Genomic DNA, 16780 nt, shown 5'->3' on the forward strand with positions numbered 1-16780 from the left:
GGATTTGATAGATTGTCATTAAATGGATTGTGTCTGAAATATGGGATTTGATATATTCTGATTTAATGGATTGTGTCTGAAGCATGGGATTTGATAGTTTCTGCTTGAATAGAATGTGTCTGATGGAAGGGATTTGATAGATTTTGATTGAATGGATTGTGTTTGTTTGATGGGACATGGTAGATTCTGATCGAGTAGAATGTGGCTGATGGAAGGGATTTGAGATATTCTGATTGAACGGATTGTGTCTTATGGATGGCATTAGTTAGATTCTGATTGAAGGGATTGTGACTGATGGATTGGTCTTGATAGATTCTGATTGGATGGATTGTGTCTGATGGATGGTATTAGTTAGATTTTGATTGAATGGATTTTGTGTCATGGATGGGATTTGAGAGATTGTGATTGAATGGATTGTGTCTGATGGAGGAGATTTGATAGATTCTGATTGAATGGATTGTGTCTGAAGGGTGGGCTTTGATAGATTCTGATTGAATAGAATGTGTCTGATGGAAGGAATTTGATAGATTCTTTTTGAATGGATTGTGTCTGTTGGAAGGGATTTGATATATTCTCATTGAATAGAATGTGTCTGATGGAAAGGATTTGATAGATTGTCATTGAATGGATTGTGTCAGATGGAGGGGATTTGATAGTTTCTGATTGAATCGAATGTGTCTGATGGAAGGGTTTTGATAGATTTTGATTGAATGGATTGTGTTTGTTTGATGGGACATGATAGATTCTGATCGAGTAGAATGTGGCTGATGGAAGGGATTTGAGATAATCTGATTGAACGGATTGTGTCTGATGGATGGCATTAGTTTGATTCTGATTGAAGGGATTGGGACTGATGAATGGGGTTAGTTTCATTCTGATTGATTGTATTGTGCCTGATGGATGGTGTTTGAGAGATTCTTGTTGAATGGATTGTGTCTGATGGATTGCATTAGTTAGATTCTGATTGAACGGATTGTGTCTGTTGTATGGTATCAGTTAGATTGAGATTGAATGGATTGTACCTGTTGGATGGGTTTAGGTAGATACTGATTGATTGGATTGTGTCTGATGGAATGGATTTGTTAGATTCTGATTGAATGGATTGTGTCTGATGGAAGGGATTTGATAGATTCTGATTTAATGGATTGTGTCTGAAGGATAGGATTTGATAGATTCTGACTGAATAGAATGTGGCTGCTGGAATGGATTTGATAGATTGTCATTAAATGGATTGTGTCTGAAATATGGGATTTGATATATTCTGATTTAATGGATTGTGTCTGAAGCATGGGATTTGATAGTTTCTGCTTGAATAGACTGTGTCTGATGGAAGGGATTTGATAGATTTTGATTGAATGGATTGTGTTTGTTTGATGGGACATGATAGATTCTGATTGAGTAGAATGTGTCTAATGGAAGGGATTTGAGATATTCTGATTGAACGGATTGTGTCTGATGGATGGCATTAGTTAGGTTCTGATTGAAGGGATTGTGACTGATGGATGGGTCTTGATAGTTTCTGATTGGATGGATTGTGTCTGATGGATGGTATTAGTTAGATTTTGATTGAATGGATTGTGTGTCACGGATGGGATTTGAGAGATTGTGATTGAATGGATTGTGTCTGATGGAGGGGATTTGATAGATTCTGATTGAATGGATTGTGTCTGCAGGGTGGGGTTTGATAGATTCTGATTTAATAGAATGTGTCTGATGGAAGGGATTTGATAGATTCTGATTGAATGGATTGTGTCTGATGGATTGCATTAGTTAGATTCTGATTTAATGGATTGTGTCTGATGTATGGGTTCAGTTAGATTCTGAGTGACTGGATTGTGTCTGATAGATAGGATTTGATAGATTCAGATTGACTGTATTGTTTCTGACTTATGGGATTTGATAGATTGTGATTGAATGGATTGTGCCTGTTGTATGGGATCAGTTAGATTCTGATTGTATGGATTGTGTCTGATGGAAGTGATTTGAGATATTCTGATTGAATGGATTGTGTATGATGGATGGGATTTGATAGATTCTGATTGAATAGAATGTGTCTGATGGAAAGGATTTGATAGATTGTCATTGAATGGATTGTGTCAGATGGAGGGGATTTGATTGATTTTGATTGAATGGATTGTGTCTGAGTGATGGACTTAGATGGACTCTGATTGAATGGATTGTGTCTGATGGAAGGGATTTGATAGATTGTGATTGAATGGATTGTGTCTGATGGAAGGGATTTGATAGATTGTGATTGAATGTATTGTGTCTGAAGGATGGGGTTTGATAGATTCTGATTGAATGGATTGTTTCTGAGTGATGGAATTTGATAGACTCTGATTGAATGGATTGTGTCTGATGGAAGGGATTTGATCGATTCTGATTCACTGGATTGTGTCTGAAGGATGGGTTTTGATAGTTTCTGATTGAATCGAATGTGTCTGATGGAAGGGTTTTGATAGATACTGATTGAATGGATTGTGTCTGATGGAAGGGATTTGATAGATTGTGATTGAATGGATTGTGTCTGAAGGATGGGATTAGATAGATTCTGATTGAATAGAATGTGTCTGATGGGAGGGATTTGATAGTTTCTGATTGAATAGAATGTTTCTGATGGATGGCATTAGTTTGATTCTGATTGAAGGGATTGGGACTGATGGATGGGGTTAGTTGCATTCTGATTGATTGTATTGTGCCTGATGGATGGTGTTTGAGAGATTCTTGTTGAATGGATTGTGTCTGATGGATTGCATTAGTTAGATTCTGATTGAACGGATTGTGTCTGTTGTATGGTATCAGTTAGATTCTGAGTGAATGGATTGTACCTGTTGGATGGGTTTAGGTAGATACTGATTGATTGGATTGTGTCTGATGGAATTGATTTGTTAGATTCTGATTGAATGGATTGTGTCTGATGGAAGGGATTTGATAGATTCTGATTTAATGGATTGTGTCTGAAGGATAGGATTTGATAGATTCTGACTGAATAGAATGTGGCTGCTGGAATGGATTTGATAGATTGTCATTGAAAGGATTGTGTCTGAAGGATGGGATTTGATATATTCTGATTTAATGGATTGTGTCTGAAGCATGGGATTTGATAGTTTCTGCTTGAATAGACTGTGTCTGATGGAAGGGATTTGATAGATTTTGATTGAATGGAGTGTGTTTGTTTCATGGGACATGATAGATTCTGATTGAGTAGAATGTGTCTAATGGAAGGGATTTGAGATATTCTGATTGAACGGATTGTGTCTGATGGATGGCATTAGTTAGGTTCTGATTGAAGGGATTGTGACTGATGGATGGGTCTTGATAGTTTCTGATTGGATGGATTGTGTCTGATGGATGGTATTAGTTAGATTTTGATTGAATGGATTGTGTGTCACGGATGGGATTTGAGAGATTGTGATTGAATGGATTGTGTCTGATGGAGGGGATTTGATAGATTCTGATTGATTGGATTGTGTCTGCAGGGTGGGGTTTGATAGATTCTGATTGAATAGAATGTGTCTGATGGAAGGAATTTGATAGATTCTTTTTGAATGGATTGTGTCTGTTGGAAGGGATTTGATATATTCTCATTGAATAGAATGTGTCTGATGGAAAGGATTTGATAGATTGTCATTGAATGGATTGTGTCAGATGGAGGGGATTTGATAGTTTCTGATTGAATCGAATGTGTCTGATGGAAGGGTTTTGATAGATTTTGATTGAATGGATTGTGTTTGTTTGATGGGACATGATAGATTCTGATCGAGTAGAATGTGGCTGATGGAAGGGATTTGAGATATTCTAATTGAACGGATTGTGTCTGATGGATGGCATTAGTTTGATTCTGATTGAAGGGATTGGGACTGATGAATGGGGTTAGTTTCATTCTGATTGATTGTATTGTGCCTGATGGATGGTGTTTGAGAGATTCTTGTTGAATGGATTGTGTCTAATGGATTGCATTAGTTAGATTCTGATTGAACGGATTGTGTCTGTTGTATGGTATCAGTTAGATTGAGATTGAATGGATTGTACCTGTTGGATGGGTTTAGGTAGATACTGATTGATTGGATTGTGTCTGATGGAATGGATTTGTTAGATTCTGATTGAATGGATTGTGTCTGATGGAAGGGATTTGATAGATTCTGATTTAATGGATTGTGTCTGAAGGATAGGATTTGATAGATTCTGACTGAATAGAATGTGGCTGCTGGAATGGATTTGATAGATTGTCATTAAATGGATTGTGTCTGAAATATGGGATTTGATATATTCTGATTTAATGGATTGTGTCTGAAGCATGGGATTTGATAGTTTCTGCTTGAATAGACTGTGTCTGATGGAAGGGATTTGATAGATTTTGATTGAATGGATTGTGTTTGTTTGATGGGACATGATAGATTCTGATTGAGTAGAATGTGTCTAATGGAAGGGATTTGAGATATTCTGATTGAACGGATTGTGTCTGATGGATGGCATTAGTTAGGTTCTGATTGAAGGGATTGTGACTGATGGATGGGTCTTGATAGTTTCTGATTGGATGGATTGTGTCTGATGGATGGTATTAGTTAGATTTTGATTGAATGGATTGTGTGTCATGGATGGGATTTGAGAGATTGTGATTGAATGGATTGTGTCTGATGGAGGGGATTTGATAGATTCTGATTGAATGGATTGTGTCTGCAGGGTGGGGTTTGATAGATTCTGATTTAATAGAAGGTGTCTGATGGAAGGGATTTGATAGATTCTGATTGAATGGATTGTGTCTGATGGATTGCATTAGTTAGATTCTGATTTAATGGATTGTGTCTGATGTATGGGTTCAGTTAGATTCTGAGTGACTGGATTGTGTCTGATAGATAGGATTTGATAGATTCAGATTGACTGTATTGTTTCTGACTTATGGGATTTGATAGATTGTGATTGAATGGATTGTGCCTGTTGTATGGGATCAGTTAGATTCTGATTGTATGGATTGTGTCTGATGGAAGTGATTTGAGATATTCTGATTGAATGGATTGTGTATGATGGATGGGATTTGATAGATTCTGATTGAATAGAATGTGTCTGATGGAAAGGATTTGATAGATTGTCATTGAATGGATTGTGTCAGATGGAGGGGATTTGATTGATTTTGATTGAATGGATTGTGTCTGAGTGATGGACTTAGATGGACTCTGATTGAATGGATTGTGTCTGATGGAAGGGATTTGATAGATTGTGATTGAATGGATTGTGTCTGATGGAAGGGATTTGATAGATTGTGATTGAATGTATTGTGTCTGAAGGATGGGGTTTGATAGATTCTGATTGAATGGATTGTTTCTGAGTGATGGAATTTGATAGACTCTGATTGAATGGATTGTGTCTGATGGAAGGGATTTGATCGATTCTGATTCACTGGATTGTGTCTGAAGGATGGGTTTTGATAGTTTCTGATTGAATCGAATGTGTCTGATGGAAGGGTTTTGATAGATACTGATTGAATGGATTGTGTCTGATGGAAGGGATTTGATAGATTGTGATTGAATGGATTGTGTCTGAAGGATGGGATTAGATAGATTCTGATTGAATAGAATGTGTCTGATGGGAGGGATTTGATAGTTTCTGATTGAATAGAATGTTTCTGATGGATGGCATTAGTTTGATTCTGATTGAAGGGATTGGGACTGATGGATGGGGTTAGTTGCATTCTGATTGATTGTATTGTGCCTGATGGATGGTGTTTGAGAGATTCTTGTTGAATGGATTGTGTCTGATGGATTGCATTAGTTAGATTCTGATTGAACGGATTGTGTCTGTTGTATGGTATCAGTTAGATTCTGAGTGAATGGATTGTACCTGTTGGATGGGTTTAGGTAGATACTGATTGATTGGATTGTGTCTGATGGAATTGATTTGTTAGATTCTGATTGAATGGATTGTGTCTGATGGAAGGGATTTGATAGATTCTGATTTAATGGATTGTGTCTGAAGGATAGGATTTGATAGATTCTGACTGAATAGAATGTGGCTGCTGGAATGGATTTGATAGATTGTCATTGAAAGGATTGTGTCTGAAGGATGGGATTTGATATATTCTGATTTAATGGATTGTGTCTGAAGCATGGGATTTGATAGTTTCTGCTTGAATAGACTGTGTCTGATGGAAGGGATTTGATAGATTTTGATTGAATGGAGTGTGTTTGTTTCATGGGACATGATAGATTCTGATTGAGTAGAATGTGTCTAATGGAAGGGATTTGAGATATTCTGATTGAACGGATTGTGTCTGATGGATGGCATTAGTTAGGTTCTGATTGAAGGGATTGTGACTGATGGATGGGTCTTGATAGTTTCTGATTGGATGGATTGTGTCTGATGGATGGTATTAGTTAGATTTTGATTGAATGGATTGTGTGTCACGGATGGGATTTGAGAGATTGTGATTGAATGGATTGTGTCTGATGGAGGGGATTTGATAGATTCTGATTGATTGGATTGTGTCTGCAGGGTGGGGTTTGATAGATTCTGATTTAATAGAATGTGTCTGATGGAAGGGATTTGATAGATTCTGATTGAATGGATTGTGTCTGATGGATTGCATTAGTTAGATTCTGATTTAATGGATTGTGTCTGATGTATGGGTTCAGTTAGATTCTGAGTGACTGGATTGTGTCTGATAGATAGGATTTGATAGATTCAGATTGACTGTATTGTTTCTGACTTATGGGATTTGATAGATTGTGATTGAATGGATTGTGCCTGTTGTATGGGATCAGTTAGATTCTGATTGTATGGATTGTGTCTGATGGAAGTGATTTGAGATATTCTGATTGAATGGATTGTGTATGATGGATGGGATTTGATAGATTCTGATTGAATAGAATGTGTCTGATGGAAAGGATTTGATAGATTGTCATTGAATGGATTGTGTCAGATGGAGGGGATTTGATTGATTTTGATTGAATGGATTGTGTCTGAGTGATGGACTTAGATGGACTCTGATTGAATGGATTGTGTCTGATGGAAGGGATTTGATAGATTGTGATTGAATGGATTGTGTCTGATGGAAGGGATTTGATAGATTGTGATTGAATGTATTGTGTCTGAAGGATGGGGTTTGATAGATTCTGATTGAATGGATTGTTTCTGAGTGATGGAATTTGATAGACTCTGATTGAATGGATTGTGTCTGATGGAAGGGATTTGATCGATTCTGATTCACTGGATTGTGTCTGAAGGATGGGTTTTGATAGTTTCTGATTGAATCGAATGTGTCTGATGGAAGGGTTTTGATAGATACTGATTGAATGGATTGTGTCTGATGGAAGGGATTTGATAGATTGTGATTGAATGGATTGTGTCTGAAGGATGGGATTAGATAGATTCTGATTGAATAGAATGTGTCTGATGGGAGGGATTTGATAGTTTCTGATTGAATAGAATGTTTCTGATGGATGGCATTAGTTTGATTCTGATTGAAGGGATTGGGACTGATGGATGGGGTTAGTTGCATTCTGATTGATTGTATTGTGCCTGATGGATGGTGTTTGAGAGATTCTTGTTGAATGGATTGTGTCTGATGGATTGCATTAGTTAGATTCTGATTGAACGGATTGTGTCTGTTGTATGGTATCAGTTAGATTCTGAGTGAATGGATTGTACCTGTTGGATGGGTTTAGGTAGATACTGATTGATTGGATTGTGTCTGATGGAATTGATTTGTTAGATTCTGATTGAATGGATTGTGTCTGATGGAAGGGATTTGATAGATTCTGATTTAATGGATTGTGTCTGAAGGATAGGATTTGATAGATTCTGACTGAATAGAATGTGGCTGCTGGAATGGATTTGATAGATTGTCATTGAAAGGATTGTGTCTGAAGGATGGGATTTGATATATTCTGATTTAATGGATTGTGTCTGAAGCATGGGATTTGATAGTTTCTGCTTGAATAGACTGTGTCTGATGGAAGGGATTTGATAGATTTTGATTGAATGGAGTGTGTTTGTTTCATGGGACATGATAGATTCTGATTGAGTAGAATGTGTCTAATGGAAGGGATTTGAGATATTCTGATTGAACGGATTGTGTCTGATGGATGGCATTAGTTAGGTTCTGATTGAAGGGATTGTGACTGATGGATGGGTCTTGATAGTTTCTGATTGGATGGATTGTGTCTGATGGATGGTATTAGTTAGATTTTGATTGAATGGATTGTGTCTGATGGAAGGGATTTGAGAGATTGTGATTGAATGGATTGTGTCTGATGGAGGGGATTTGATAGATTCTGATTGATTGGATTGTGTCTGCAGGGTGGGGTTTGATAGATTCTGATTTAATAGAATGTGTCTGATGGAAGGGATTTGATAGATTCTGATTGAATGGATTGTGTCTGATGGATTGCATTAGTTAGATTCTGATTTAATGGATTGTGTCTGATGTATGGGTTCAGTTAGATTCTGAGTGAATGGATTGTGTCTGATAGATAGGATTTGATAGATTCAGATTGACTGTATTGTTTCTGACTTATGGGATTTGATAGATTGTGATTGAATGGATTGTGCCTGTTGTATGGGATCAGTTAGATTCTGATTGGATGGATTGTGTCTGATGGAAGTGATTTGAGATATTCTGATTGAATGGATTGTGTATGAAGAATGGGATTTGATAGATTCTGATTGAATAGAATGTGTCTGATGGAAAGGATTTGATAGATTGTCATTGAATGGATTGTGTCAGATGGAGGGGATTTGATTGATGTTGAATTAATGGATTGTGTCTGAGTGATGGAATTTGATAGACTCTTATTGAATGGTTTGTGCCTGAGGGAAGGGATTTGATAGATTCTGATTGTTTGGATTGTGTCTGAAGGATGGGATTTGATAGTTTCTGATTGAATTGAATATGTCTGATGGACGGGTTTTGATAGATTCTGATTGAATGGATTGTGTCTGATGGAAGGGATTTGATAGATTCTGATTGAATAGAATGTGTCTGATGGAAGGGATTTGATAGATTCTGATTGAATGGATTGTGTCTGAAGGATTGCATTAGTTAGATTCTGATTTAATGGATTGTGTCTGATGTATGGGTTCAGTTAGATTCTGAGTGACTGGATTGTGTCTGATAGATAGGATTTGATAGATTCAGATTAACTGTATTGTTTCTGACTTATGGGATTTGATAGATTGTGATTGAATGGATTGTGCCTGTTGTATGGGATCAGTTAGATTCTGATTGTATGGATTGTGTCTGATGGAAGTGATTTGAGATATTCTGATTGAATGGATTGTGTATGATGGATGGGTTCAGTTAGATTCTGAGTGAATGGATTGTGTCTGATAGATAGGATTTGATAGATTCAGATTGACTGTATTGTTTCTGACTTATGGGATTTGATAGATTGTGATTGAATGGATTGTGCCTGTTGTATGGGATCAGTTAGATTCTGATTGGATGGATTGTGTCTGATGGAAGTGATTTGAGATATTCTGATTGAATGGGTTGTGTATGAAGAATGGGATTTGATAGATTCTGATTGAATAGAATGTGTCTGATGGAAAGGATTTGATAGATTGTCATTGAATGGATTGTGTCAGATGGAGGGGATTTGATTGATTTTGATTGAATGGATTGTGTCTGAGTGATGGACTTAGATGGACTCTGATTGAATGGATTGTGTCTGATGGAAGGGATTTGATAGATTGTGATTGAATGAATTGTGTCTGATGGAAGGGATTTGATAGATTGTGATTGAATGTATTGTGTCTGAAGGATGGGGTTTGATAGATTCTGATTGAATGGATTGTTTCTGAGTGATGGAATTTGATAGACTCTGATTGAATGGATTGTGTCTGATGGAAGGGATTTGATCGATTCTGATTCACTGGATTGTGTCTGAAGGATGGGTTTTGATAGTTTCTGATTGAATCGAATGTGTCTGATGGAAGGGTTTTGATAGATACTGATTGAATGGATTGTGTCTGATGGAAGGGATTTGATAGATTGTGATTGAATGGATTGTGTCTGAAGGATGGGATTAGATAGATTCTGATTGAATAGAATGTGTCTGATGGGAGGGATTTGATAGTTTCTGATTGAATAGAATGTTTCTGATGGATGGCATTAGTTTGATTCTGATTGAAGGGATTGGGACTGATGGATGGGGTTAGTTGCATTCTGATTGATTGTATTGTGCCTGATGGATGGTGTTTGAGAGATTCTTGTTGAATGGATTGTGTCTGATGGATTGCATTAGTTAGATTCTGATTGAACGGATTGTGTCTGTTGTATGGTATCAGTTAGATTCTGAGTGAATGGATGGTACCTGTTGGATGGGTTTAGGTAGATACTGATTGATTGGATTGTGTCTGATGGAATTGATTTGTTAGATTCTGATTGAATGGATTGTGTCTGATGGAAGGGATTTGATAGATTCTGATTTAATGGATTGTGTCTGAAGGATAGGATTTGATAGATTCTGACTGAATAGAATGTGGCTGCTGGAATGGATTTGATAGATTGTCATTGAAAGGATTGTGTCTGAAGGATGGGATTTGATATATTCTGATTTAATGGATTGTGTCTGAAGCATGGGATTTGATAGTTTCTGCTTGAATAGACTGTGTCTGATGGAAGGGATTTGATAGATTTTGATTGAATGGAGTGTGTTTGTTTCATGGGACATGATAGATTCTGATTGAGTAGAATGTGTCTAATGGAAGGGATTTGAGATATTCTGATTGAACAGATTGTGTCTGATGGATGGCATTAGTTAGGTTCTGATTGAAGGGATTGTGACTGATGGATGGGTCTTGATAGTTTCTGATTGGATGGATTGTGTCTGATGGATGGTATTAGTTAGATTTTGATTGAATGGATTGTGTGTCACGGATGGGATTTGAGAGATTGTGATTGAATGGATTGTGTCTGATGGAGGGGATTTGATAGATTCTGATTGATTGGATTGTGTCTGCAGGGTGGGGTTTGATAGATTCTGATTTAATAGAATGTGTCTGATGGAAGGGATTTGATAGATTCTGATTGAATGGATTGTGTCTGATGGATTGCATTAGTTAGATTCTGATTTAATGGATTGTGTCTGATGTATGGGTTCAGTTAGATTCTGAGTGAATGGATTGTGTCTGATAGATAGGATTTGATAGATTCAGATTGACTGTATTGTTTCTGACTTATGGGATTTGATAGATTGTGATTGAATGGATTGTGCCTGTTGTATGGGATCAGTTAGATTCTGATTGGATGGATTGTGTCTGATGGAAGTGATTTGAGATATTCTGATTGAATGGATTGTGTATGAAGAATGGGATTTGATAGATTCTGATTGAATAGAATGTGTCTGATGGAAAGGATTTGATAGATTGTCATTGAATGGATTGTGTCAGATGGAGGGGATTTGATTGATGTTGAATTAAAGGATTGTGTCTGAGTGATGGAATTTGATAGACTCTTATTGAATGGTTTGTGCCTGAGGGAAGGGATTTGATAGATTCTGATTGTTTGGATTGTGTCTGAAGGATGGGATTTGATAGTTTCTGATTGAATTGAATATGTCTGATGGACGGGTTTTGATAGATTCTGATTGAATGGATTGTGTCTGATGGAAGGGATTTGATAGATTCTGATTGAATGGATTGTGTCTGATGAATTGCATTGGTTAGATTCTGATTTAATGGATTGTGTCTGATGTATGGGTTCAGTTAGATTCTGAGTGACTGGATTGTGTCTGATAGATAGGATTTGATAGATTCAGATTGACTGTATTGTTTCTGACTTATGGGATTTGACAGATTGTGATTGAATGGATTGTGCCTGTTGTATGGGATCAGTTAGATTCTGATTGTATGGATTGTGTCTGATGGAAGTGATTTGAGATATTCTGATTGAATGGTTTGTGTATGATGGATGGGATTTGATAGATTCTGATTGAATAGAATGTGTCTGATGGAAAGGATTTGATAGATTGTCATTGAATGGATTGTGTCAGATGGAGGGGATTTGATTGATTTTGATTGAATGGATTGTGTCTGAGTGATGGGGTTTGATAGATTCTGATTGAATGGATTGTTTCTGAGTGATGGAATTTGATAGACTCTGATTGAATGGATTGTGTCTGATGGAAGGGATTTGATCGATTCTGATTCACTGGATTGTGTCTGAAGGATGGGTTTTGATAGTTTCTGATTGAATCGAATGTGTCTGATGGAAGGGTTTTGATAGATACTGATTGAACGGATTGTGTCTGATGGAAGGGATTTGATAGATTGTGATTGAATGGATTGTGTCTGAAGGATGGGATTAGATAGATTCTGATTGAATAGAATGTGTCTGATGGGAGGGATTTGATAGTTTCTGATTGAATAGAATGTTTCTGATGGATGGCATTAGTTTGATTCTGATTGAAGGGATTGGGACTGATGGATGGGGTTAGTTGCATTCTGATTGATTGTATTGTGCCTGATGGATGGTGTTTGAGAGATTCTTGTTGAATGGATTGTGTCTGATGGATTGCATTAGTTAGATTCTGATTGAACGGATTGTGTCTGTTGTATGGTATCAGTTAGATTCTGAGTGAATGGATTGTACCTGTTGGATGGGTTTAGGTAGATACTGATTGATTGGATTGTGTCTGATGGAATTGATTTGTTAGATTCTGATTGAATGGATTGTGTCTGATGGAAGGGATTTGATAGATTCTGATTTAATGGATTGTGTCTGAAGGATAGGATTTGATAGATTCTGACTGAATAGAATGTGGCTGCTGGAATGGATTTGATAGATTGTCATTGAAAGGATTGTGTCTGAAGGATGGGATTTGATATATTCTGATTTAATGGATTGTGTCTGAAGCATGGGATTTGATAGTTTCTGCTTGAATAGACTGTGTCTGATGGAAGGGATTTGATAGATTTTGATTGAATGGAGTGTGTTTGTTTCATGGGACATGATAGATTCTGATTGAGTAGAATGTGTCTAATGGAAGGGATTTGAGATATTCTGATTGAACGGATTGTGTCTGATGGATGGCATTAGTTAGGTTCTGATTGAAGGGATTGTGACTGATGGATGGGTCTTGATAGTTTCTGATTGGATGGATTGTGTCTGATGGATGGTATTAGTTAGATTTTGATTGAATGGATTGTGTGTCACGGATGGGATTTGAGAGATTGTGATTGAATGGATTGTGTCTGATGGAGGGGATTTGATAGATTCTGATTGATTGGATTGTGTCTGCAGGGTGGGGTTTGATAGATTCTGATTTAATAGAATGTGTCTGATGGAAGGGATTTGATAGATTCTGATTGAATGGATTGTGTCTGATGGATTGCATTAGTTAGATTCTGATTTAATGGATTGTGTCTGATGTATGGGTTCAGTTAGATTCTGAGTGAATGGATTGTGTCTGATAGATAGGATTTGATAGATTCAGATTGACTGTATTGTTTCTGACTTATGGGATTTGATAGATTGTGATTGAATGGATTGTGCCTGTTGTATGGGATCAGTTAGATTCTGATTGTATGGATTGTGTCTGATGGATGGGTTTAGGTAGATACTGATTGAATGGATTGTGTCTGATGGAAGTGATTTGAGATATTCTGATTGAATGGGCTGTGTATGAAGAATGGGATTTGATAGATTCTGATTGAATAGAATGTGTCTGATGGAAAGGATTTGATAGATTGTCATTGAATGGATTGTGTCAGATGGAGGGGATTTGATTGATTTTGATTGAATGGACTGTGTCTGAGTGATGGAATTTGATGGACTCTGATTGAATGGATTGTGCCTGATGGAAGGGATTTGATAGATTCTGATTGAATGGATTGTGTCTGAAGGATGGGATTTGATGGTTTCTGATTTAATGGATTGTGTCTGAAGGATGGGATTTGATAGATTCTGATTGAATAGAATGTGTCTGATGGAAGGGATTTGATAGTTTCTGATTGAATATAATGTTTCTGATGGATGGCATTAGTTTGATTCTGATTGAAGGGATTGGGACTGATGGATGGGGTTAGTTGCATTCTGATTGATTGTATTGTGCCTGATGGATGGGGTTTGAGCGATTCTTGTTGAATGGATTGTGTCTGAAGGATTGCATTACTTAGATTCTGAATGAATCAATTGTGTCTGATGTATGGGATCAGTTAGATTCTGAGTGAATGGATTGTGTCTGAAAGATAGGATTTGATAGATTCATATTGACTGTATTCTTTCTGACTAATGGGATTTGATAGATTCTGATTGAATGGATTGTGTCTGAAGGATGGGATTTGATAGTTTCTGATTGAATCGAATGTGTCTGATGGAAGGGATTTGATAGATTGTGATTGAATGGATTGTGTCTGAAGGATGGGATTTGATAGTTTCTGATTGAATCGAATGTGTCTGATGGAAGGGTTTTGATAGATACTGATTGATTGGATTGTTTCTTAAGGATGGGATTTGATAGATTCTGATTGAATAGAATGTGTCTGATGGAAGGGATTTGATAGTTTCTGATTGAATAGAATGTTTCTGATGGATGGCATTAGCTTGTTTCTGCTTGAAGGGATTGGGACTGATGGATGGGGTTAGTTTCATTCTGATTGATTGTATTGTGCCTGATGGATGGGGTTTGATAGATTCTGATTTAATGGATTGTGTCTGATGGATGGGGTTTTGGAGATTCCAGTTGAATGGATTGTGTCTGATGGATTGCATTAGTTAGATTCTGATTGAATGAATTGTGTCTGATGTGTGGGATCTGTTAGATTCTGAGTGAATGGATTGTGTCTGATAGATAGGATTTGATAGATTCAGATTGACTGTATTGTTTCTGACTAATGGGATTTGATAGATTCTGATTGAATGGATTGTGTCTGATGTATGGGATCAGTTAGATTCTGAATGAATGGATTGTGTCTGATGGAATGGATTTGTTAGATTCTGATTTAATGGATTGTGTCTGAAGGATAGGATTTGATAGATTCTGATTGAATAGAATGTGGCTGCTGGAATGGATTTGATAGATTGCCATTGAAAAGATTGTGTCTGAAGGATGGGATTTGATATATTCTGATTTAATGGATTGTGTCTGAAGCATGGGATTTGATAGTTTCTGCTTGCATAGAATGTGTCTGATGGAAGGGATTTGATAGATTTTGATTGAATGGATTGTGTTTGTTTGATGGGACATTATAGATTCTGATTGAGTAGAATGTGTCTGATGGAAGGAATTTGAGATATTCTGATTGAACGGATTGTGTCTGATGGATGGCATTAGTTAGATTCTGATTGAAGGGATTGTTTGTCATGGATGGGATTTGAGAGATTGTGATTGAATGGATTGTGTCTGATGGAGGGGATTTGATAGATTCTGATTGAATGGATTGTGTCTGAAGGGTGGGGTTTGATAGAATCTGATTGAATAGAATGTGTCTGATGGAAGGGATTTGATAGATTCTTTTTGAATGGATTGTGTCTGATGGAAGGGATTTGATATATTCAGATTTAATAGATTGTGTCTGATGGATTGGATTTGATAGATTCTGATTTAATAGAATGTGTCTGATGGAAAGGATTTGAAAGATTGTCATTGAATGGATTGTGTCAGATGGAGCGGATTTGATTGATTTTGATTGAATGGATTGTGTCTGAGTGATGGAATTTGATAGATTCTGATTGAATGGATTGTGTCTGATGGAAGGGATTTGATAGATTCTGATTTACTGGATTGTGTCTGAAGGATGGGATTTGATAGTTTCTGATTGAATCGAATGTGTCTGATGGAAGGGATTTGATAGATTGTCATTGAATGGATTCTGTCAGATGGAGGGTATTTGATTGATTTTGTTTGAATGGATTGTGTCTGAATGATGCAATTTGATAGACTCTGATTGAATGGATTGTGTCTGATGTAAGGGATTTGACAGATTGTGATTGAATGAATTGTGTCTGAAGGATGGGATTTGATAGATTCTGATTGAAGAGAATTTGTCTGATGGAAGGGATTTGATAGTTTCTGATTGAATAGAATGTTTCTGATGGATGGCATTATTTTGATTCTGATTGAAGTTATTGGGACTGATGGATGGGGGTTAGTTGCATTCTGATTGATTGTATTGTGCCTGATGGATAGGGTTTGAGAGATGCTTGTTGAATGGATTGTGTCTGATGGATTGCATTATTTAGATTCTGATTGAATGGATTGTGTCTGATGTATGGGATCATTTAGATTCTGAGTGAATGGATTTTGTCTGATAGGGAGGATTTGATAGATTCAGATTGACTGTATTGTTTCTGACTAATGGGATTTGATAGATTGTGATTGAATGGATTGTACCTGATGTATGGGAGCAGTTAGATTCTGATTGAATGGACGTTGTCTGATGGATGGGTTTAGGTAGATACTGATTGAATGGATTGTGTCTGATGGAAGGGATTTGAGATATTCTGATTGAACGGATTGTGTCTGATGGATGGGATTTGATAGATTCTGATTGAATAGAATATATCTGATGGAAAGGATTTGATAGATTGTCATTGAATGGATTGTGTCAGATGGAGGGGATTTGACTGATTTTGATTGAATGGATTGTTTCTGAGTGATGGAATTTGATAGCCTCTGATTGAATGGATTGTGTCTGATGGAAGGGATTTGATATATTCTGATTTAATGGATTGTGTCTGAAGGATGGGATTTGATGGTTTCAGATTGAATCGATTGTGACTGATGGAAGGGATTTGATATATTCAGATTTAATAGATTGTGTCTGATGGATTGGATTAGTT

The sequence above is a fragment of the Carcharodon carcharias genome, assembly GCF_017639515.1.
Source record: "Carcharodon carcharias isolate sCarCar2 chromosome 35 unlocalized genomic scaffold, sCarCar2.pri SUPER_35_unloc_3, whole genome shotgun sequence".
Taxonomy (NCBI): domain Eukaryota; kingdom Metazoa; phylum Chordata; class Chondrichthyes; order Lamniformes; family Lamnidae; genus Carcharodon; species Carcharodon carcharias.